We start from the raw sequence: 24,742 nt of genomic DNA on the forward strand, positions 1-24,742 counted from the left end.
ACTGATTAAATATGATATAGCTGGGCTTGATCCATGGGTCCAGTGGCTAATTTCGGGTGCGGAGAGGCATCAGGCAGAGGCTGATGGATAAATATACCATATCTCTTCCCTTTTATAAACCAAACAAGAGCACAACAGCATCTGAGCATCCTCGGAGATGCCCCCTGCCTCCTGTGCCTTCTGCTACTCTTGAAACTGGTCCAGCATTTTTGTTATCAGTTAGTCCATGCCAGGGATGGTAAAATGCAAACAGCAGAGAGGGATGGGGAGGGAGGGGAACCGTCACTGCTCACTTCCCCTTAGCTGCTCATTTCAACCCTCTTTTGAGCAGAAATTACGCACATTAATCAAGAGTGAGAATGTGTTTGCAGCCCTGCAAATTCGGCAGCACAGAATCAAATTCCATCAGTCACAGCAGGAGGACAGGGGTCTGTATCTCCACTGCGCATGGCCTAATAGAGCCTTTGCCAGAAGAAACTGGATTTGAGAACTCCCCTAAATTAATCTCCCCCTTTAAAAAAATACCTGGAGATCTACATGACGAATGGGTGTTTGTAACGGAAACTGACGCAAATATCCAACACATCAAATCAGAATGGATCCACCTCCCAGCACACATCTGCACAGAGAGGGACAACTAACTGAGTCGTTCTCTGGATGCACTATCCTCTAGTAGCTCGAGCAGAGGACAGTCATTCAGGATGCCTGGGTTCTAGCCCAGGCTGTAGGAAGGATTTTATCTAGTCAGAAGAGCAGAGGACTCAGAGTCAAGACTCCTGGGCTCCGTTCCCAGTTCTGCCACTGATTTGCCCCATGACCTTGGACAAGTCACTTAACTACTCTGTACCTCATTTGGTCCTGCTATATAATGGGGTAGAATAACAATTATCCCCTTCCTGGGGTGTTGTGAGGGACCCAGGTATACACTCAGGTGCTGAGACACACACAAACACTGACACTAAATATGTTCAGTAAGCTGGTACATAGGAATAAGAGCCTTCATTGCTCCTCTTCTGACTGGCTCCCCAGCAAGACTCTGTCTCTCCTAGGATCCCACTGCTCCCTGGTTAGTTCTTCACATCGCCCCTCCCATCCTGGCAATGCCAGGTGCAGACATGTAGGATGGGGCAGAGTAGGGAAGATATTGCTGGACAAAACAAGGAGGGAGTCAAGAATTATCTAAGCAGATTCTGCTTCTTAGGTGTTAGAACATTCCAGGGAGTCTCATTTCCCTGGACACCTGGCTACTGGTACCTTTGATCTTCCATAAACTTCTCACCCAGCCTTGGTCACTAACTCTGTTTGTTTTTATAGGAGGCAGTTTAGTCCCATGGATCGGGAGCCAAGAGAACTGGGTTTTAATCCCAGCTCTGCTTAAAACTGGCAGCTCCCTGGGGCGGTCTCTGTGTTATATGTTTGTGTAGGGCCTAGTGCAATGGAGCCGTGGCCTCTAGGCACTACCGTAGTACAAATGGAAAATAACAACCAGCTATTATGAAGGAATAACCAGTAACTCATACTGATCCTTACAAATGGCCACAGTATCCTGCGTTTAGTAACTGGTCATTATTAATTAATAATCCAGTGAATAGGTAATCCTAGGAAAGTTTACCTCCTCCCTGCCAGAAGCTCAGCACCCTGGGGCCCAGGCTGGGGGATGAAGCTGGAGGTGGTTAGAGAGCTGGCATCTCCCTTGTGTCTGTGCTGCTGAGAGCTGGGGGCGGGTGGGATGCTTCAGTTCAGTCAGATAGAGCAGCTCTCTGGAAGGAGAGCCAGGCTGCCCAGGAACACCAGGCAGTATCTTGGAAGAGCCAGCAGCTGATAAGCTGCAGCCTGCAGCTTCAATTAAGAAGGATGATGGAATGGCTGAGCTGCCCTTGACAGGTGCGAGCTTATCAGGTTCCTGGCCTGTATTCACCGAGGAGCCTGGACACAGATGCCTGGCGCTTTAACGGAGCTGCCGCTGCTCAGAGGTGATTGCTACTTCATTGGCTTATTTTTAGCAGCACGGCTGGGAGTAAGATGGATGGGTTTTGTCTTGGGTGAGACTTTTGCCAACAATAGGAAGCCAGGCTTATGGGTTAGGGGCAGGGGGAGTCTCACACTCTGTGCCTCCTAAACATTCCAGGCCAAATTCGGAGTAGTCCTATTGACTTTGGTGGCACTAGGTTGCTTTACACCAGCTGAGCACCTGGCCCCTGCCCTGTTTTGGGACTGGAGAAGGAAAGGGTGAGCACATCAACTCAAAGGTTCTCTGTCCGATCCCTTCGGAAACATGGGCAGCTGCACAGATGAGAAAGGCCCTATGGAATCCAGGGGAAGCTTTCGTTGCAAAACAAAAGCTGTTCATGGCGATAGAAAGAGAGTAGCCCCCCGGCCCATGCTCTGTATCAGCTATGGAGCTAAGGACAGGCAGATAACGAGACAAAGCTTGGAGGAAGAGAGGCAATGGGCAATTCATATACTGGTCAGATCAGTTCAGCGTCTGTCGGGTAGAGCACAGGGCAAGGAGTCAGGAGATCTGGGCTCTGCCACTGACCTGATGAATGACCTTGCTCAAGTCACCTACTCACTTCTGTTTCTCCTCCCATGCCTTTGTCTGCCACAGCCATTTAGCGTATAATCTCCCAAGGGCAGCAGGCATGTCTTTGGATGTGGACAGCCCCTAGCTCCTGGGCCCCTGGGCTTAGGTGGGGCTTCTGGGTGCTAAGATAAGTCGCAGAAGTGGGTGTGTAAGAGGGACTTAAATCTGGGCTGTTTTGGGAGCTTCCAGATGAGCTTGGGCCAGTGGTATTGGGCATAGGGGGCCGTGGGGATGAAATATATAAATGGAAACCAGGGGGTGGGTCTTGCAGGTAAGGCACTGAAGTTGGGCTTGGGGCGGGGAGCTGTGTCTCATTCGCTGCTCTGCCCTGTCACCTTTGTGTGAGTCACTTCTCTCCGCATGCCAGCTTCCTATCTGTAACCTGGGGATAATCATCCTTCCTTTGTCTGTTTCACTAGTGAACTCCTTAGGGCGGGACTGTCTCCTGTATGCATGTACAGCACCTAGCGCAACAAAGCCCTGATCTCAGACAACACCTCCAGACTCCCCTGTCATTAATAACCAATATGATAGTTAGAACATGGGCCGCACTGCTGATTTTAACTAATGCAGTATTCAAACACCCCACTCCCCCTACCCCCAAAGCTTCTTATTTGCTAGTGAAAATAAGACTTGTTCCCTTGGCCACTTTCTCTTCGCTTGGATTCTTCACACCTGAAATCAGCTTGGTCACGCTGCCGAGATCAACAGCTGTAAACAAAAGGCCTTGAAGAGCCAAGTAAGCGAAGAACAACAAAACCACAGTCACTTCTCGGGGCCCTGGGGAGCACAGAATTAAAGTTGAGCTACGCTGGTATGAATTGATTCAGGAGGATTGCTGTTGAGTAATTACATTCAATGAGAGGCTGCCAATACAATTTGCTACCAGTTGTCACTTTCTATCAAGTCTAATGGTTCTGAGCACACAGATTCCTTGTCAGAGAGAACACTGGTGTGTGATTATTCAAATGGAGCATAGCAGCAGCATGGCGAGAAACAAGGAATTAGGCAGAAGTCCTGGATTCCAGCCATCGGCAGCCAGGTACCGGTGCTAAGCCCAGGTGTAGATAGGCTAAGCTGCTCTAAGCCACAGTGTGCGCCTGTGCGAATCACCTGGGTTCCAAGCAGTGATGGTTCCCCAACAGGGCATATGGTGACTTTGCATCTCTGCACTGGTGCAGCTATGTCAGTGGCTGGAATCAGGGCTAACCCACAGGACTTGAGCGAGGGGGATTTAGGGTGTTCACCTTGCACGATGTATGAGTGGGATCTCTAGGCAGGCGCCATGAGATCCAGGGTGCTGGGAGGAGAAGCGGTTGTGGTGACAAATACAAGGACCTGAATCTGAAAGGGGCTGAGACTCTGGGGGAGCTGCCAGCTGTTTGGTGGATTGGAGGACGCTTGCCACCCGGCAGGAGTGCACTCCCATCTCCACAGCAAGAGGACTAGGAAGGAGCTAGCCAGGTGCTGGTAGCAGAGCTCAACCCAGCCAAGGTGGAGGGGCATGGTGAGCGAGGAGCAAGCCTTTGCCGTCCACACCATGGGTGGTGTGGCCATTCCAAATCCCCTCGAGCTGGGAGAGTTCTCTGCACCAACCCTCTGTGGGCAATGGACGCCGGGCAGCCTGGTAAAGCCCATGGGGGTTTGGATGCAGTATTGAAAGTCTAGCTTGCTTTCAGTGGCAAAGGGGTGAGGGCTGAACGGGGCTGAATACCTAGTCCTGCTCTTAGGCAAAGCCTGGAGGATACCCACTGTGTGTCCAGAGCTGGGGTCGGAAACATTAAGGAGGTTGAAGGATCGAAGGACAAACCCCAGTGGCCTTGTTCTCTGCCGTATAGTACCTTCCGTAGGTGCATAGTTTGGAAGAACAGATGGGACCATTTGGAACACCTGATCTGCTACCTGCAAAGCCCAGGGAAGACAGCCTCAGCCAGTGATCTCTGCATCCAGCCCATACCTCCTGGCTGAGCCGGAGCACATCTACCTCATGTGTTCATGTACGTCTCTGCAAAGCATGGGCACTTCGACTTGGGGTCATTTCACACCCCCTTTGCAAAGGATTGCACAAGGAGCCAGGCAGAGGAACTGGGCTTAATGTCTCTCAAACATCAGCCCAAGCTGAGGAGTTACTTATCCTGGGGATAACCATGAAAGTTCCAGATGGAAACGACCTAATGAGGTCATCAAGCTGGTCCCCCATCCCAGCGAGCGCAGCAGAATGGCCTGGGGCATTCTTCCAGACTGCCTGGTTATTAAACAGAAAGGAGAAGCTAATTGTACTAATACTTAGGATCAAATCCTCCCATTACACCGGTGTAACTGTGTCATGCCATTGATTTCTGTGGAGTTACTCTGGATTTACACTGGTGTAACATTTGGCTTCTTGCACTTCTCTAGCACACTCAGGATCTGATCCAAAGCCTATTGAAGTCAGTGGAAAGATTCTCACTGATTTCAACAGGCCCTAAATCTTAAAAGCCCTCTACAAATTAGAACTAGTTAAGCCCCCTAAGACTTCTGTGATAGAAAGCAGTATCCAGCCGCTCCATTCATTTTGAGGGGTATCCCTTTGTAAACCTCCCACCAGGTCAAAAGCCTTTTCAGGGAGCACTGAAGGGGTTAACCCGTTTGCACCACACACCCCTGCAAACTCCTGTGGCAGTTCCCCACCCTGCCTCTTCATCATTTTTCAGCCAAGCCCAGGCCTGCCAAGCAACTGAAAGCCTCAGTGTCTTTGCTTCACATCCAGCAGCACCGGATGATTGAATCTTGACCTTTATGGCTCAGGTTTATTAACTCCCTGTCCCTATCCATGAGGATTGAGCATGCAGAGACACAGAGGAGACAAAGAGAATTTCCAGTGCACAGCCAGGGCTTGTGGTGAGCTGAAATTTGCACTGTGGAAGAATAATTCCAGGCTGGGTTAATGTCAGAGTGTGTTTGTCGCTAGAGCTGAACAAATAAGGAGCAGCTCACAATTTATTCTATGAATATGAGCCCAGATTTTTAAAAAGGAGCTCTGCACCTAGCAACTCCCTTTTGCAGGACAATGGCAGCTACTGGCTACTCTTTTTGGCATTCCAGCCAGAAGTTAGTGGAGGTGCCTAAACGGAAGCTGAACTTTTCTGATAATCTAGCCCAGCACTTCAGTCTCCTTGGGTAGAATGTCCGCAGGCCGATCATGATTTTCCCAAGTGAGTTTGTTGTTTGCATTTATTCAATGACTGTCCTATTGGATTGTGTTTACCTGACAGTTCTGTGGGAGAATATTAGAATTCTGAACTGTGCTGTGCAGTTGCAACCAGTCAGATAAGCCATTCAGTATGGCTTTCTGCTTCCTGACTGGATAAACTTGTGCAAGCAGTTTCCTTTGGATGTTTGTGGAAAGCAAACACCAAGGTGCTTGGATATGATGGTGAAGGGGCCTGTAAAGTAGATAGATAGATAGATAGATAGATAGATAGATAGATAGATAGATAGATAGATAGATAGATAGATAGATAATGTCTATGGGGAAAGCAAGCAAGAAAGAAAAAAAGGGTCTGAACATGGCGAAAGCAAATCCATTTAAAAAAGCTTAAATGAACATTTGCAGACAATGCCTTGCAATAGTTTTCCCAGCTCTGTCTACCCCTAAATCACAGAGATTCTTGCTGGAAAGGAAAAAGTGAGGGCTCTGTGTGTGAGAGAGACACACCAAGAGATGAGTGTAAGTCTATCTGTGGGTTCAGAGCCCCTCAGAAGCCCTCCCCCTCGCTCCCCAACCTGCACCACCAAAGGTAGAAGCTGCCTACTAAAGCATGACAGGGGGCCAGCAGTCTGCAAGGTCTGCAGGGGGATATTGATTAGTTTTACAGTGTAAACTGACAGAGCCTATTTAGATGATGTAATGAAGACAGATGATCCCGGCCTCACGCTGCTCAGCTTCAGGGAGGAAGGAAAATCATAAATCGGATGCTGGAGATATACTCTATTGCTCTCTCTGTCTCGCCCCCGTTGCTCATCCGGTCTCCTCCACTCTGCCTGTCTCTATTCCTCCCTCTGTTCCTTTCTTTCTCCCTTGTTCCTCTTCTTGCCCTTTCTGCCCCTGACTGTCTCATCCAGGTCCGTGTTTTCTATAGTGCCTCTCACCATTGTGCCTCGTCTGCAAACTGGCAAATGGGCTCAGCTCACACTGCTTTATTCCTTGGCCTTCTGTATGTGCCCTGTCCAGATGCCCTCACTCCCACGCCCAGCCCTAGTGAAGGCAATGGGTGGAGGCCTGCCGGTCTCCCTGCGCATAGGGGATCTCACTGCCTTCTTCATCATGAACCAAGGCCAGCCCTACTTAAAAGGGGACATAACTCCTTGAGTAATAAATTGGAGCTGTGCCTGCTCATAGCTAGACCAACCTCACCTTCCAACTGGCTCCTTTCTCCTTCTCATTCCATCTCACTCCCTTGTCTCATTCACTCTCTCGCCTTCTCCTGCTCTGCTTCACTCGGCCCGACACATTATTTCTTAAATTTCCTAATATCAGGAGTTGAACTGAGCATTTCCTTTCGCCCTGTGGTTTATAGACAGGCATCTCCTCTTCTGCACCTCAGGGATCTTGCTGATGAAAAGACACAACAGCAGCCAATATGAGTCCTATCTGCTAGCCTAACACGCTACAACCCCCCACACCTCGCTAATGTACAAGGGGCACCAAGTAAATAAGAAGCATTGCTCAGAATAACAGTTTCAGGGAGCTATCTGCATGGTAGTTAGGGTGACCAGACAGCAAGTGTGAATAATCGGGACAGGGGGTGGGGGTAATTGGAGCCTATATAAGAAAAAGACCCAAAAATCAGGACTGTCCCTATAAAACGGGACATCTGGTCACCCTAACTGTAGTCAAGCACAGCACCTTATCCTGGGGCTCATTCAGTGTCCACCAAGTCCAGGTGTTAGAAGCTGATGAGTTCTTTTCATAGCACAGGACCAGGGCCGGCTCCAGGCACCAGCTTAGCAAGCAGGTGCTTGGGGCAGCCACTCCAGAGAGTGGAACTGGGCTTAATGTCTCTCAAACATCAGCCCAAGCTGAGGAGTTACTTATCCTGGGGATAACCATGAAAGTTCCAGATGGAAACGACCTAATGAGGTCATCAAGCTGGTCCCCCATCCCAGCGAGCGCAGCAGAATGGCCTGGGGCATTCTTCCAGACTGCCTGGTTATTAAACAGAAAGGACAAGCTAATTGTACTAATACTTAGGATCAAATCCTCCCATTACACCGGTGTAACTGTGTCATGCCATTGATTTCTGTGGAGTTACTCTGGTATTCGGTGGCAATTCAGCGGAGGGTCCCTCGCTCCCACTTGGAGCAAAGGACTTCTGGCTGAATTGCCGCAGATCGCAATCGTGGCTTTTTTTTTTTGGCCGCTTGGGGCGGCAAAACCACTGGAGCCGGCCCTGGACAGGACTGTTATAGTAACTAGCAGACGGTGGGTTTCTTTCCCAGTACAGACCAGTTCTACATAACTGAATTCAAGCTTGCAGTGTTGCCTACCTGAAGTGTTCAAATAGCATATGTCAGTCCCTTAAAATTGCGAGAGTGGCTTAAAATTCATGCCATTTTAAAAAAGAAAATACATTTTTGATTCTTTTCATTTTGAACTGTTTAGGACATCATGTTTTCAAGCTTTTCTCCATAACCATGAAGATTGGATATTTACTTTTTAAATTGTTTTAATGTGAGATTCTCCCATCATCACAGTACTGCAAGGGCTGGGGCTTGAAGAAAAACACCCAATGTCACACAACTTGAGAGAAAATCACAAGAATTGGCCAAAGTGTTAAAATAAGAACATCCGATCAAATCAACAAAATGTCATAAGAGTGATTCTCCTCTCATGCTGACTTTCATAGACGTTAAGGACAAAAGGAATCCCTGTGATCATCCCAGGCCAGAGGATTTCACTTAGCAATTCCTGCACCAAACCCAATAACTTGTGGGCCAGGTAGAGCGTATCTCTTGGAAAGTTGGTCTGATGATTAATTACCCTTGCTGTTAAAAATTTACCCCAGTTATTCCTGAATCGCTGGGGATTACTCATCCTGACATCATTAAGACCTCATGACTTGAAGATAATTGGTAAAATCTTGCAAAATCTAGGGGAAATTGCTTTCCAGTGGCACAATCCCCAGCTCCCAATAGCCAAGCAGAAAGGCACTTGTGTCCATTTGGACATTCATGGCAAAATAATATTGTTTCTTCCTGGGCTAATGGAGCTAATTTAATCAATGGAGCCAACTCCTGTCCTCACTGTGTGTGGAGAGCTGCCAGTGATGTTAATGAGAGTAGTATGAGAGGACAGAAGGTCCTAGGCAGCCCATAATTTGGAAGAAAATAAATCTAAAAATAGGACACTCCAGGTAACATCGATAGCTATTATTGGACACAAATGTGTTGTAATCACAGCAGTGAACCTCTTCAAAAGCTGCAGAAGAATATCTCGCATATCATAACAACAATTCACAAGCGTGCAATCAATTGTGAGGATATTTTTCTGGCTCTTTGAGCATTGCTAGAACATCATTCCTTAAATTCAAACCGTAGTCCCTCACTGGGGGGGTCTGGTCTCTGAATGGCATTGAGTTGGTGGCTGTTTGAAGGAGAATTTTAGAGGTTCTTTTTCAGGTAGACTATCGGATTCAGTGGGAGTTTGCCTGTTTAAGAGCATTTGATCACAGGTGAGTAAGGAGCATAAGACAGGATCCTTTGTGAGTAAACTTTTAAATAAGGGCAAGATTGGGCCACTCTTACTCTGGGAGTAGCTTCATGGGGCTGAGGTACTACACAACATGAGTGAGTGGAATCAGAATATAACTCTGAGTGACCAATTACTCTCTAGTTGGTTGTCAATTTGCAAACTGCCTTGGGCCAAATTGTGACCCCCTTCCTCACTTGGGTGACCCATTCTTCACCTATTAAAGCCAATGGGGCTACTCTTGCATTACTGCTCCCCAACGGCAGAGAAGCATTCGCAGGCTAGCCCTGTATGTATTAAAGGTATTATTTCCAACTCATGCTCTCTGCCAGCATCCGTCAGTCTGCCTCTGGCAATCTTGTGCACTATGGACAAAGCAAACACCTCGTGTGTCTGGCAAACCAGTCTGACTGTTCCCACAAGCTTGACCCTTGTAGCAAATCATTTCTTGGTGGCAGTTCACTTATGGAAAAATATAAGCAAATCATATAGGACACGTTTATTTTTGCCATCTCTTCATTAGCTCAGAGCAAAAATCCTGCCAAGCTGCATTGTTGGGAATTATGCAAATTAAAGACATCAAGGCAATTTAGAAAAAAAACGAGGATGATGTCAAAGCTAAACTGGTGCTTGAAGATGACAAAACTCTCATGTTGCTACTGGTTTGGGGTTACACAGCTCTCCTATCTATCTATCTATCTATCTATCTAAAGATTTTATACTTCAGCCCATTACTATAGTATCCGAGCATCTTCTACATAAAATCAATTAGCAATAGCGAATCCCTGGTGGACTCCATAGATTCTCTGGCATTTCTCCCTTTCCGCAGCATCTCATACATTCGTCTCTTCCATGCCACCCTGGCCTCTTCTCCCTGCTTTGGACGCAGTGAAGCTGATTTGAGTCAGATCCAGTCTGATCTTCACTTGCTGCTGAAGGCTCTGAGCTGAGCTTTAATTGTCAGGTTTGCTAGGCAGCATTCAGATAGGCAGCAGGGTTCCCTGCTTGAATCTATATACTGGTGTTCTCACTCCCTCTGCATTAGCTTCAAGCAAGTCCTACTCCTCCACTTCCTAAGCTCTCCCAGGCTACATCTTCCTAACCTCACCTCCTGCTACATGTGGTCCTGTAAGGACTGGCCACCACACTGTGGCATAGGCGCTGGAACTAGGGGTGCAGGAGGTGTGGTAGCACCTCCTGGCTTGAAGTGGTTTCTCTCATACACAGGGTTTACAGTTTGGTTCAATGGCTTTCAGCACCCCCACTGTGCATTGTTCCAGCACCTATGCATTTGGAGATGTCTACACTGAAATCAGAGGTGTGGTCGCAATCCAGGTAGCCACATCCATGCTAGCTTTAATTGAGCCAGCACAGCTACCCATGGCAATGAAGATGCAGTGGCACAGACCCTGATGTGGGGTAGGATCACAAGTACATACCCAGGGTTTGGGGCAAGCTTGTGCAGCCCATGTTGAAGATTGCATCACCACATGGTTCCTGCTTTTTTTAGTTGTAATAGCTAGATTAGCACAGGTGTGTCCACATGAGCTGCGATCACACAATGTAGTCATCCCCTGAGTGTACAGCAGGGACCTTTCCTCACTTCCTGGGCATCAAAAATAGGCATCGGCAAAAATCCTTGGTGTAACCCTGTTGATCCCTGTGGATTTATGTCAAGGTTGAATTGAACACATAGAATCTCCAGCTCTAAAAGACTAGTTAGGTCCTGTCTAGTCCAGCGCAGTTCTACACTGTCTAGCATTGGCCCCAGTCTAGTTTCAAATGTCCCAAGAAAATGAGGTTTTCACTGCTCCCTTTGTGGGATTATCTGCAGGCTAACAGAACTCACTATCTGAGCAGCCTAGTGCAAGACTTTACAATCCCGTTTAGAAGCCCACAACGGAAAAGTGGACATGTCTTTGTATCTGGGATAATGTCAGATAATGCAGTCCTACCCCCAGGTCTGAATTCAGTGGGGCAGCAGGGGTGTAAATAAGAGTAGAGTGTGGCCCATGCTGTAGGTTTTAACCCTGAATAAATGCATATTTAATAATCAATCATTACAGTCACACCATCCAGTACTGGCTTTATGATATCTAAAGTGAAGGCAGAATTGATAGTGATGGCAAAACCAAACCAAACCCAAACTGGTTTGCCTTTGCTTGTGCTAAACTTCTTAAGGCTGGATGTGTGTCTCTGTGTGTATGTGAGAGAGAGAGAGAGAGAGAGACTGGGTATTTTATTTCCTTTTATTTGCAAATTGAAAGCCAGGATGTGTATTTAATTCTATTTGAGCCCACAAGTCCTGAGGTGGGGATTGAGAGGGGTTCCAGTTCGGGTCTATAATGAAGAACGTGAACATCAAGCATTTCTCTAGTATACCTTTTTAGAGCCAGGATATCCTGGTGATGGGCATTACAGAGATAGAATCACAGGTAAGGTTGAGGGAAGAAAGATTTGCAGGGGCGCCCATGGATGTGTGTGGAGAGGAGAATAGTCATTTCCATAAGATGTTCGTGCCCAAGCAATTCTTGGAAGTGGAAAAATGATGTTTCCCAGTCATATTTGAATTGTGCAGACTAGCATTCAGAAAAGCACTGAGGGAGGCAGAAAACAGCGGGGGACACACACTTCCATCCTCACTTTGCTAATTACATTCATTAGAGAAAGATCGCTGTCTCCGATTTATAACTATGTTGGCTATTTTTAATTTCCCTGCCTTTTGAAAGCAGAATTTAGAGCATTGTAAAAATTTTTCCCCCTGGGCCAGATTCTCTTTTTTCATCTGTCTTGATATAAAGGGAAAGGGAAAGGAAAAAAAAAACCCAAAGAGAGAAGGATTGTGGGGGGCAGGGGCAGAGAAAGAGATCAAGCAAATTAATTCTCTGCTTCTTTCCCTTGGAATGATTTAGGGTCTTAAATGAGGTTTCTAACTGGGTAGAATGCACAGATCTGTGCGCTGTCCTAGCAGAAGGTAACAATGTGAGACTGTGCAGAGAATGCAAAGATCTCATCATAACATCATTGATGCAGAAGTGTTCCCTGCTCCCTGCCCAATGAGGAGAGAGCAGGAGACAGAGGATAATTTATTCAATAACCTCATATTCAGGTTGCAGGCTCCCTTCCACTGCCTGTGTGGGAGGGAGGTCTCTTCATATCTCCCCTTCTACCCGCCTCCCTCCCACCCCTGCTACCGCACACACACACACACATCCATACAATTCCCTTACAATTAGGAAGACACCTATTCAGCACTGCTCTTATTGCTGGGCTTTTGTTCCTCCTCGTCTTTGCTGGCAAAGCTATTCCCTTTGCAAGCCTGTGTTCAATGCTCAGTGGTTTGTAATGTTGCTTTTCATAATCTCTACCAAAGAATTCCACTCCCAGTGAAGTCCTGATATTAAGGCTGCAGAGAGGAGAGGGGGAAAAAAAGAAGGAAAAAGTAAGACAGCATTTTCTCTTCCTTTCTTTGTTAAAAAGTCTTGCACCATGGAAGTGTGTGTGTGAGGGATGGTGAATGGGAGTGTGTACATATATATATATGTACATATACCTACATAATATGTATTGCACAGGTAATATATATGTGTATCTATATGTGATCAGCTAAAAGAAATTTAAGTTCTTTATCTGTTTTTGTAAGTATTGTATGTGTGTGTATATATATATATATTTATATATATATATATATATCTGTCACACTGCATGCCATTCATTCAGTTTATGTATATACTTGAAATACATTCATGTGTATATATGTATGATCTGCTTCATTAAAAGTTCTCTTTGTTTTATTCAGATATCAATGAAAAACATGTATGTGTGTAAATTTGAGTGTGTATATACCTATGTGTATCTGTGAAACACATATTCATGTACACTGTGCTGTGTACTATGCATGAAGTTTACATGCAATTCTTATGCCAATGCATGTGTGTGATTAGCTAAATTAAATATAAATTCTTTATCTGTTTTAGTCAAGTATCAAAAGCGCATCTGGGTGAATGTGTCTGAATACGCATGTGTGTGTGTATCTATCTATACATCGTACACTGTATATGAAATGTGTACATTCAGGTATATATGTGTGATCAGCTAAAATATAAGTTCTTCATCAGTTGTAGTCAACTATCATGTGTGCATGAATGTTTGTGCGTATATATATATACACACACACACATATATATATATGCACGTAAATACACACTGTGTATGATATGCAAAATATAGCTAATGCATATGTTCATGTATATGTGTGTTCAACTAAAATAGATTTAAGTTCTTTTATCTGTTTCAGTCAGTATTAATCCTTGGTTGCAGGCAAAGAGGAAAGATAAATTCCCTGGTTAGTTCAGAAGTATATTTTTCCTGATGAGTATGAACTGAAGGCTGAAGAGCTGAAAATTGTTTGTGAGTCTGTTTTGCTGGACATCTTTAAGTCCTTTAAGAAAATAATTGTTACTGGGATAGGTGGAGACCAGTATTTCCACAAGAGATTCCCCTAAGAAATCCTTGTTCTTCATCTGAAAACTAGTGCTAAAAAAAGAAACCCATTGTGTGTGAGAGTCTCTGGATTTCCTACAATGAGGCAATCCCTAGTTTAACAAACCGAAAAAACCAAAGAAAGAATATGGTGCATTTATTAATCAGAATGATCATGGTGACTTCTGTACAAGGAAAGGGAATTAACTCCTTTAAAATAGGAATTTGATTTCATTGTCATTTCATTTCTGGGGTTATTTCATATGTGCATGTAAATTTCCACCAAAGTGGTCCTGAATATTGACTTCCGATGCCTGGGCTGGTCCGAAGAGGCTAAGAGGTCTCCTGTGGTTTGTGCATTGATTTGGGTGCTAATGCTAACGAGACTCTGTGTGTGTGTGCATGGACTGTGTTAGCCCTTTGAGAAGAATAATTATTTTTCTCCACTGGAAGCTACAGCAGAGGCAACAAGGAGGGAGAGAGGGGGAGAAAAAGACAAAGGGAATGAGAGAGGGAGAGAGAGAAACCTCTGAATCCAGACCTGCAAGTACTGTCTTAAAAAAATACCCCCCATAAGGCCATAAACTGAGGATTGTCCAGCCCATGCATTCAATAGGTGGCAAGACAGGTTGGGCAGGGGGTGCTTTCTTTCTGAATTCTCAGGGCATCTGCAAATTCTCCAGGGAGAAGAAAGCGGTGGCAGTTTGGGGCCTGTTCCTGCTCCCCTTTGCTTCTCTGGGAGCAGGAGCTGTCTCGTTCTTTGTCCGTCCCCACCCCCTGCCCCAAGGAGCTGTGAATTTGCTCTAGTGAAGGAAAGCTAACTGGCTGCCTTACGCAGACACGGTTAATGAAAGTCTTGCTGGGAAGCGCAGGTTTCTTCCTAGGTCCCCATTGTTCCCTCTGCAATACCGCACTGATCAGCAAGCACCAAGCCATGGCCGTCGTACTGGCCACTGAGTCTGGGTGGATCCGTCACGTCTCCACACCATTCTCACTGATCTCCTCACAGACGGGGATCGGTCTCGTTTCCAAATGCACATTTCACTTGCTGCCCAATGCAGAATTAAGCAGGCATCAATCCTCGGTTTTGCTGGGAGGGTGGGAATAACATGAAGTTGAAGCCAGCTCAGCCTCAGTTATTTCCTTCTGGGTTCTGATGCCAGGGAGATGGGCACATTTGAAGTACCTTAATTAGACAGGCAGAGCAGATCCAGACACAGCAGAGAGCTCACAGCTCTGAGCTCTCTTGGAGCTGGGGTTCTCCTCTTACTGGTACTGGCGGACGTTAGGAGTAACGTCAGCCAAGTCTGTGGGCCTGGTGCCGCTGTCACTGACACTGCTGCAAATCAGGAGGAGCTGTTTTGCAGGCGGTGGGGTTTCACAGATGTAAAACTGAGAGGAGAAAAGAAGTGGGTCCTTCACCTCCAAAGGGATGGAGCTAACTCAAAAAACCTGCTGGAGAAGTAGGTTCATCTCCATGACCAGCTGCCCAGCAGTTAGGGGGTTTCAAGTAGGACCAGAATAAGAAATACTGGAGTGAGCTCTCAACAAAAGGGAGCTGTTCTTCCTGGGGGGACTTTCATGTCCCCAAGGGGAGGAGCTGTGTGCCCCTGGAGGGAGGATGCCTTAAAGTAGGAGAGCTGCTCCTTTGGGAGGGAAGGGCAAAGTCTTATATCGGGAGAATTGATGTGTGGTGTCTACAGGTAAAGGTACAGCTGGGTAAGAGGGTCCTTGGCATCTCCACAGGGGGAGAAAGTTGTTCATGAGGGAAGGAGTCTCCAGCATACTTCATCACTCTGCCTCCTCCCCAGCAATCCTCCTCTTTCATGGGGCTGGGGAGAAGCAGCAGCAGCAGCCACCTCCATAATCCTCTCTGGAAAACCTAATGAATGCATCCTTCTCTCCATTCACCCATTTAATCCATCAGCAGGCAAAAGCATCACTAATGCTGCTGCAGCTGCAGCTGTGGGCCTTATTTTCAAAAGATGAGGTGCCAGCTGGACTGAGGCTGGGATTCTTTTTACAGGTGTGCAGGGAGTGGGGGATAGGATCTAATAATGGAGCGTGGTTGCTTCCTCGCCCATCAGATCTTCTCCTCCACTACCTAAGATCACTGCTGTCACAAGCAACCACCTCCCTCCTTCCAACCCCTCCAGGGGGAAGTGCCTTTGTCCACTGGCTGAAGACCAACCTGAGCTTGTCCACAATGACCTAAGCCAATATCAGCCCTAAGCTTGGGCTGATATTGAAACCTCTTGCTGCTTCGGCAGCGAGCAAATCTCCACTGAGAAATATCTCTGTGGGGATGGCATGATACACTGTGGACCCTTATTAGCTCTTAAAGGGCCTCTGCTCTTATTCCCTCCCCACCTCTCTCCCATATGCATTTCCCTTAATGGTGGGAACATTCAGAAGTGGAGCCAAACGTTGAGGCTCACTCCCAGATTCTCTAGGTTCTCTCTCTCAGGACTCTCCAGATTGTGCGCTCCCCAGGGTAGGGTCCTAGCAAAACCTTTGTGCGGTAAAGTGTTAGGCACAGCCGTCGTGTCATAGGAGTCAAGACAGTGGCCAGGTGGAGGACAGGGTTTCAGGCATGGCTGGAGTGGGGAGACCACCAGGCCACGAGAGGAGACCACAGGACTGCTGAAATGAAACAAGCTCCGAGTGTTGTTACATTATTGTAGGTCTCTGGGGCATCCCTGCAGAAGCAGAATGGCCCTGTTAAACCAGAACATTGGGCCTTCCCGAGTGTGAAATAATCATTCACTGTCTGCTGGGCTAGAGAAGGTGACCTAGCAGGGCTTTGCCAACACCAGCTTTTGTGGGCCACGTTTGGCATTGGCTTACCTGGAGTCAGTGAGGATTCAGAGAGGAACTGTAAATCAATGGCCCTAGGAGTCTAATTCAGGTTCACCCAGTCCTGGGTGTGTGTGCGAACTAGTGCAAGGCCTAGCACAAGGCCTCTTTCTCTCACCCACACATCCATATGCCATCTCACACACACACACATACAGAGAGCTTCCTCTTCCCATGGGGATCGTCGGTAGGTGCAAAACTACAGCAGTGAGGGCACAGAGGTGGGGGAGTGAGAGAGACCAAGAGCGAGTGAATCCAAACAAATGAAATCCAGCGAGGATCATTTTAATCCAACTTGCTCCAGCAGCTGCCTCAGCTAATTATTCTCCAGCCAGCAATGGTGGAATGTCAGTAGGGGGCATCCCCCACCCCCCACCCCCGAGCTTCACCAGAGATCGGGCTGGTATTCCTGGGTGTGATTTACTTTCATTCCCCCACTGCCCCCCTCCACACACACACACTGTGCAGGAAAATATCAAAAAATAATAATATTGAGCCCTGAGTAACAGAGCCTGAGGCGAAGGCACAGGGAAGTCCAAGCCACAGCTATCCTCTGGGAGTTCCTCTCATCCATCCCTGTGTAAATCAGGAGGAACTCCATGGGGCTGAATGGTGCAAGGCAGAGGGCTATCAGACTCTTGGCTTTATAAAGAGGATTCCTGGTCAGGTGTTTCCTTCACTTACTCCAGTGTGACTCCAGACATGTCAGGGTCTGTGAGAAGAGAATCAGGCCCTATTTCTTTACTAGATGGCCCTGAAATGAATCCCTATGTCCAAGCACTACCTCATCCCAAAAGAAGGTGGAATCTGGATTCCAGATTAAAATTTCAAGCCTACCACCCTTCTCTTCAATGAGCCAAATCAAAACCCAATATCCCATCAGGCAGCAGCTCTGGAGAGGAGGTGGGAGAAACCGGATCTGAAGTCCATGGCTTGGGCCCATGTGTACTGTGAATTCTGGTTAGTTCCTTGCTGTGTGGCGGTGAAGCTACACGAGATGGCGTTTCAGATCTGGTGTGATTATTTCTTTCAAGGGCAGGGGGCAGGCTAGGATTGTGTTTGGACTGGAGTTCAGCTGCTGATATTGGAGGGACCAGAACAACCAACTCCCCATTCTATAATCCTAATTTAGGCAGGACTCCCCACTGAAGTCAATGGAGAGATTTGCAGGAGTGATGGCCATAGGTCTGGGTCCATTCTTCTCTTCTCCTCTCAATTCAGTTCTGTCACATCCCACAGACCAGGGATCTCCTCTGCCGGAAAGGATGGACAAAGGCAGGTGGGGACAAAAGCTGTGGGACTGGCACCTTCCAGGCCTCAGGCTTCCATCACCGGAAAGCCCAATGCAAACAGCGATAGTTATCCCCTGCCCGCAGTAGTTCGTACATGCCATGGGTTGGTGATGGGGGTCTGGCTGAGTCTTGCCTTGCCTGTGCCAGGGATGAGTGGGGCAGATCGGCCTTGGAGTGGCAGTACACCCCACGGAGCAGGCAGAGGGCCAGCTGGGTCAGAATGGAGGAAGTGCAGCTGGCTATTCAGTTGGCTGGATTGGAAGCAGCAGCCCAGGGGTTACAGGTGGCTGCTCCTCCCCATTTCTCACAGGCTGGATTGCCAGGTACAGTGGGGGCAATGTGCTACCTCTGGTAGATGGACACCCCAGGAGATTAAATTCACTGTCCTCTTTCCCTGTTCCCTGTTGGGGGTCAAAGGCTTATATTGGAAGCTGAAACAAAATCTCAAGGGCCCGATTCACCTTTTGCGTCAGGCACTGTTGTGACACATCCACTGCAGCTCGCTGAGTCGCTCCTGCGTTACGCTGCTGGAATTGAGAGCGGGATTGAGCCCTTTCCCTCCCAACGAGGGACACGGTTGCCCCCTGTGTAAAGCTGCTAAAGTCAGTGGAGTTACCCCAACGCTGGCCTGGGATTCCCGGAGCTCTGTGGGCAGAGGTGGCATGAAAGGGGGTGTGAGTTACAGAGTGATAAGTGGGGCCAAGCAAGGCTGAGCTGCTGTAACCTACACCTTGGGAAGGTGTCAGTTAGACCAGGCCTCTCTGAATCTGTCTCTCAGCACACTTACCCCTCCCATTTTTCTTTAACTCCCCTCTCTAATCTTCTCTCTCTCTTTGCCCCTCCCCTCGCCTCAGGTCCAGCTCGCTGAGGCATCACTTACAGTCTGGCAGTTTTCCTCTCTCCTCATTACTAAGTCAAAGTTGCCTGGGATTAAGCAGGGATCCAGAGGCTTAGACCTTCCCTGAGTCTCCCTTTGCATACCTCTGGGCGCAGCAATCTTCATGTCTCTTGCTTTAACTTACCCCCCAAGACGTCATTTTGAGCTCTCCACCCCAATGTCAGGGGGCGCTTCCTCCCCCATTCTGGCACTCGGTGAGGATGAGAGTCTTGTGGGGTTTCAGCCCCACTCCCCTTTGCAGAGAAACCCAGCTCTGTTGTAGAGATAGAAGAAATTGCTCTGCTGAGTTCTTGTTGGGGGTGAAATGACACGGTGGGAGCCAGTTGCAGGGGGCACATACTCTGCTCTGGCGTTTATTATAACCTCATACCAGTGGGGAGGGGAGATGAGCCAGCAGGGCTCTGTCTCAAGCTATGGCAGAGACAGCCCCAGGCTCCCCAGCTGCACGAGGCGTGTGAAGAGTGAAAATTTGTCTCCACCTCTATCCCCTCTCTGCTGCCTCCATAGTGCCAGGCCATGGGTCTGAACCAAGCCTTCAAATGTGACATCTACAGCCCTGAACCTAGGGGAATTGTGGTACCCAGGTCAGAACTTGGCTGCTGGCCTGAGACCCCACAGACTTGGCGAAAATTCAGATCTGGGTCTAAACTTTGGAGATCAGCAGCTAGCCTGAAGTTCCTTTTCCAATAGCTTCCCCTTCTCTCTCATTTTCTGAGCTTTCTATCAATCCTTGGGAAATGATCACCCTCTCCCTCAGCCTCCTGCACAGACTGGGTGGCAATCTCAGATTGATGGCTCATCCCTCAGCCTTCCCTCCTCCCCACCACCACCCTTGCATGGGGGAGGGGAGATAGGCAGAGGAGGCTGAAGAGCAGGGGCTGTGATGCAATTAAAATGGGGGAGCCATAGATTCCCCCACCCCCACTGCCTTACCCTCCTCTTCCACTCTTCTCCGACAGCAGCCTGATCCCCTGGCCCAGAAGCCCCTACACTCACCCCTTCCAAATTTGAGTGAATGACATTGCAACCTGGGCACATGGTCACAGCACCACTCAGATTTGGCCAAATGGTGGCCTGAGTGGCCCCCTAGTTGGGCCGCCCTATGTCAAAGAACCTTCCTCCATATCTTCCTCCCCTCTTGGCAGTCCAGCTCATCAACAGCCGCATGGGTGCCTGCCACCTTCCACTTCAAATCTCTGAGTAACTCAGCTCCGTCACCGGTGCTGGATAGCGTCAGCAGCATGCAGGGAGTACTGGCGGGTGCAGGGGAAGGGGGTGAGCAGGAGCGGAGGCAGCATTTCCATTCACTCCTAATACTGACTCCACTGTGTAGGAGGTCTGCTCCAGAAACAGTCATCCGCAGCCTACCACACGATTGCTCAAAGCACTCTTCAATGGGGGGTTCATTTGAGTGTGTTACTCCTCTGCACCCCTTAGGGACCGTAGACTTTTTGGCTGCAGCTGGTGTCTCATTCTCAGTGACAGAGCACATTGCTCATCAGGCCCCCCATGCTTCTGCAGATCTAGGCAAATTCCCCACTGGCTAAATCACCAGCTATTGCATCTCTTAACTCGTAGCCTAGACTTAATTACAGCTAGAGCTGCTGAAGCTGAAATATCTGAGTCAGGGAGTGGTGCAAAATGGCACTGGAGGATCTTGTTAGTTAGTGAGTTACCTAGATTCCAGAGGGATGTTTTCTCTCTTTTAATGTTCCATGCAGTAATTTGATGGGCCCTTTGCTGGAAGAGTTCTGGCCCATTATCTTATCCTTGTTCCCTGAGAAACAGCCAGAGGAAGTATCTAGGCTCTGCAATGAAGTTTAGTGAACTTGGAGGTGATGTATGTGGGGGTGAGCAGGGACTGTATGGACCGTGATGCTCCAACACACCTCATCATGAACTTGGTGTAGTAACACCTACCTTCAGCAGGCTTTCCGAGATCAGAAACTCTCCTAGCAGCTGTCTGATTATCCTTAGCAGCCTCAATTAATCCGTAGTGGGCCAGATTCTCTGCTGATATAAATTGGTGTCATTCCTTCCATGGACCAATGCCCATTTACACCAGCAGTGATTCTGGCCCCAGTACATTTTTACAGCTTCCAACAGGCTTTAACTTAAGGTCAGCAAAGCAGGCAGCCTCCTTTAACCCCCTAGTTTGTGTTATAACAGAATAGTGGCTTCTTTTCAGTGTTGTTGTTGTCATGCCTAAAGGCCCCACTATGCTGTATGTGCCATTGTGCTAGGCACGGTACACATATATCCTGAAAAGACAGTCACTGCCCCAAAGACTTCTCAGTCTGGAGGAGCCTGGTCTAGCCAGTGTGTGTGTGTGTGTGTGTGTGTGTGTGTGTGTGTGTGTGTAAGCAACAGGACTGATTTGAGTGAAATTGGGCTCATGGGCTCATGGCTTTTTTTTGTAAAGGCTAAAGGGGGCTCAGAGGTTCTGTCTAATCCAAGTGCATCCAGCTGAGAGTGTCTCTGTTTAATACATTGCTGCTGCATTCCTATCTGAGGCTCAATCATTTTGGTGCTACGTCAACTGTTTGAGTGCAGATAACATCATGGTGGAGACCCTGTAATTAATGCAAACACATCATCATCATCGTCATCATCATCATCATCATCATGTTCCTATGACGCCCCTGGCGTTAGGGCAGTGATGAAGCTCCTCCACTCCTGTCTGTTTCTGGCAAGTCTTCCAATGGTTCCCCCGTTGTTCCCCAGGTTTCTCAGCTCAGCTTCCACAACTCTTCGCCATGTTGTTTTCAGGCGGCCTTGTTTTCACTTGCCTTCAGGTGTCCATCTTATTGCTACTCTGGTGATGGAATCAGTTTCCATCGGAAGCACATGACCGATCCATCTCCAGTGCCTCCTGGCAATGATGGTGCTCAGATCTTCTTGGCTGCACTGTGTCAATAGACTTTGTTTTGAGATTTTTCTGGGCCAAAAGATAAGGAGGCTTTTTTCTGAGGCAGTTTGTATGGAATGAAGACAGTTTGGACATGTCCTACTTTCTCATTCCCCAGCATTCTGCACTATAAAGTAGTGTTGAAAGTATGCAGCTCTGATAAATCTTGAGTTTGGTTTTGGTGTTGTATTTTGATGATTTCCAGACTATATTTAAGCTACCAAAGGTGTTCCTGGCTTTACTGATTTTGTTCCAGATGTCCTGGCTTGTTCCACCATCCTGGCTGATAGTGCCGCCCAAGTATGTGGATGTTTCTATAAACACAGGTCTCTCTAAATAACCTCTAAGGCAGTGTCTTAGAGAATGTTAGAGGCAGTGTTATCTAATGGTTAGACCAGGTGAAGGCAACCTATGGCACGCGTGCCAAAGGCAGCATGCAAGCTGATTTTCAGTGGCACTCACACTGCCCGGGTCCTGGCCACCGGTCCGGGGGCTCTGCATTTTAATTTAATTTTAAATGAAGCTTCGTAAATATTTTAAAAACCTTTTTTACTTTACATACAACAATAGATTAGTTATATATTATAGACTTATAGAAAGAGACCTTCTAAAAATGTTAAAATGTATTACTGGCACACGAAACCTTAAATTAGAGTGAATAAATGAAGACTCGGCACAGCACTTCTGAAAGGTTGCCGACCCCTGGGTTAGACCAAGGCACTGATTGAACTCCTGCATTCAGTTCCTGGTTCCTGGCAGCAATGTGGTTAGAGCAGGTGAATCTGGGATCCAAGACTTTTGTTCTGAATCCCCCAGCTCTTTTAATGATTTGCTCTGTGACCTTGGTCAAGTCATTAAATTTACCTGTCCCTCCTTTTCTCTATCCTTAAAAGGGGTGTGTGTGTTGTGAAGTTTATTAGGGGTGGTTATGAATTTTTAAAAATTCTTTTTATTAAAGCAGATGTAGATACAAATAAGGTGGGAGAAGGTGATAATAATTCATAAATGATCAGAAAATATTGCGTATGACACAGGAGGTACAAACAGTATACAATGTGCATAGTAAAGAAAAGTATATAATAGTATTAAATACAAAAGGGTTAATATCATGAACCCATTTTGAGATCCCCAGTTAGAAGGTGCTGTATTATATAGCCAGGTCCCAATATAACTCATTGACTAGGATATAGTAAGGCAGGTTGGGGGTAAGGAAATGACTTTGTTACAAGGAAAGACACTCTCCAAATACCCAATGCATAGTACAGGTGGCCTTAGAACATCACCAACACACTCCTGCAGTAGGTCCATAGCCTCTGGCTGAGTTATTGAAGTCCTCAAATCTTGATTTAAAAAACTTCAAGTTAGACTGAATCCACCATTCATTCTAGTTAAAACCAGCAAGTGACTTGTGTCCCCTCATTGCAGAGGAAGGCAAAAAAAACCCCAACCATCTGACCTGGGGGGAAATTCCTTCCCAAACCCAAATCTGGCGATCAGTTAGACCCTGAGCATGTGGGGAAGACCCACCAGCCAGTCACCTGGGAAAGAATTCTCTGTAGTAACTCAAAGACCTCCCCATCCAGTGTCCCATCGCTGGCCATTGGAGATATTTCCTAATAGCAATCGCGGATAGGCCATATGCCATTGTAAGCAACCTTATCATACCATCTCCCCAACAAATTTATCAAGTTCATTCTTGAAACAGTTAGATTTCTTTGCCCCACTATCTCCCAGCTCACTGACCTCCATGGCTCTCTCGAGTTATAATAGTGAATAGTTAAAAAATAAGCAAGACTTTTGGAAGGGCCCTCCTGCATCAAGGCATGTGCCAGCTGCCAGGTGATGGGGGTCAGGAGGAAACTTTGCCTAGGGATAGTTTATGCCATATGTGCAGGTAGGGTGACCAGATGTCCCAATTTTATAGGGACAGTCCCGATATTTGGAGCTTTTTCTTATATAGGCTCCTATTACCCCCCACTTCCTGTCCTGATTTTTCACACTTGCTGTCTGGTCACCCTACGTGCAGGGTTTCTTGCAACTTCCACTGATGCATCTGTTGCTAGCCATTGTGGGAGACAGGATACCAGCTTAGATGGGCCCTAGGTCTGATCCAGTCTGGCAGTTCCTGGATTTCTTTCTTTCTTTCTTTCTTTCTTTCTTTCTTTCTTTCTTTCTTTCTTTCTTTCTTTCTTTCTATCTATCTATCTATCTATCTAATCTTTCCTTCCTTCCTTCCTTTTATTTGTATTTATTTTTGCTATAATGCTATTTCTCTTTCCCTCCCGCTGGTAAGTCGGAAATGACAACGTGGCTCTCATTAGAGGCTCAAGAATGTGTGTAGTCATGGTGAACAATGAGAGCACAGAGGGGACAGAGGCAGGAGAAGAATGGGGCCTCTGTGGCACCTGGGAAGAGACTCTTTTGAATGTCTCAGCTCTTTAGAGGCCCAGGGCAGCAGTGGAATAAAAGCACCTGAGAAATGGGGGAGAGGGCTAGTGAAGGAAGAGAGAAGTGGGTGGATGGTGGGAGTCAGCACTGAGAGCCTTTGTCTATACTAGGGCCTAAATTTGCAGATTAATTGAGTATGTAATTTGAGACACCCCCTAAGGACTGATGTTCAGAGGGTGCTGACCACCCGCAGCTAGCTGAAATCAGTGGGAACAGCTAGATGCAGATACTTTCTGAAAATCGTACATTGAGACAAGTGGGCACAATTTCCAAAGGAGCCTGAGTGACTCAGGGATGCTAGTTCTATTGACTTTCAAGAAACTTCTGGTCAGATTTTCAAAGGCATTCAGGTGCCTAAAGATGCAAATAAATGTTTGATGTCAATGGGAGTTAGGAACCCAGCCTGCTTAGGCGTGTTGAAAATCCCACTGGGTGCCTTTTTGCATCATTAAGCACCTGAATGCCATTGAAAATTTGGCCAGAAGTGACCCAATTTACTTTTGAAAATGTAGCTCAGAATTTTCAGAAGGATCCAGTTCCCATT

The 24,742-nt window shown here is 47.2% G+C and overlaps 2 protein-coding genes across 4 annotated transcripts in view; one reads left to right on the forward strand and one right to left on the reverse strand.

The window, feature by feature from the left end:
- The window catches only part of CDK18 (cyclin dependent kinase 18), a 174,030-nt gene that overhangs the window by 109,529 nt on the left and 39,759 nt on the right, over positions 1–24,742 (reverse strand). The window lies entirely within an intron of this gene.
- BLACAT1 (BLACAT1 overlapping LEMD1 locus) overlaps positions 1–24,742 on the forward strand; it is a 60,988-nt gene that overhangs the window by 7,840 nt on the left and 28,406 nt on the right. Inside the window, exon 1 of one of the 3 annotated variants that reach the window (XM_050955637.1) lies at positions 12,684–12,756. The exons of the other annotated variants lie outside the window; for them this stretch is intronic. The gene's annotated coding sequence lies outside the window, so the exon portion shown is untranslated. Of the gene's footprint in view, positions 1–12,683; positions 12,757–24,742 lie in introns of those variants that run through there. 3 annotated transcript variants of the gene reach the window in all.

The sequence above is a fragment of the Gopherus flavomarginatus genome, chromosome 5, assembly GCF_025201925.1.
Source record: "Gopherus flavomarginatus isolate rGopFla2 chromosome 5, rGopFla2.mat.asm, whole genome shotgun sequence".
Taxonomy (NCBI): domain Eukaryota; kingdom Metazoa; phylum Chordata; order Testudines; family Testudinidae; genus Gopherus; species Gopherus flavomarginatus.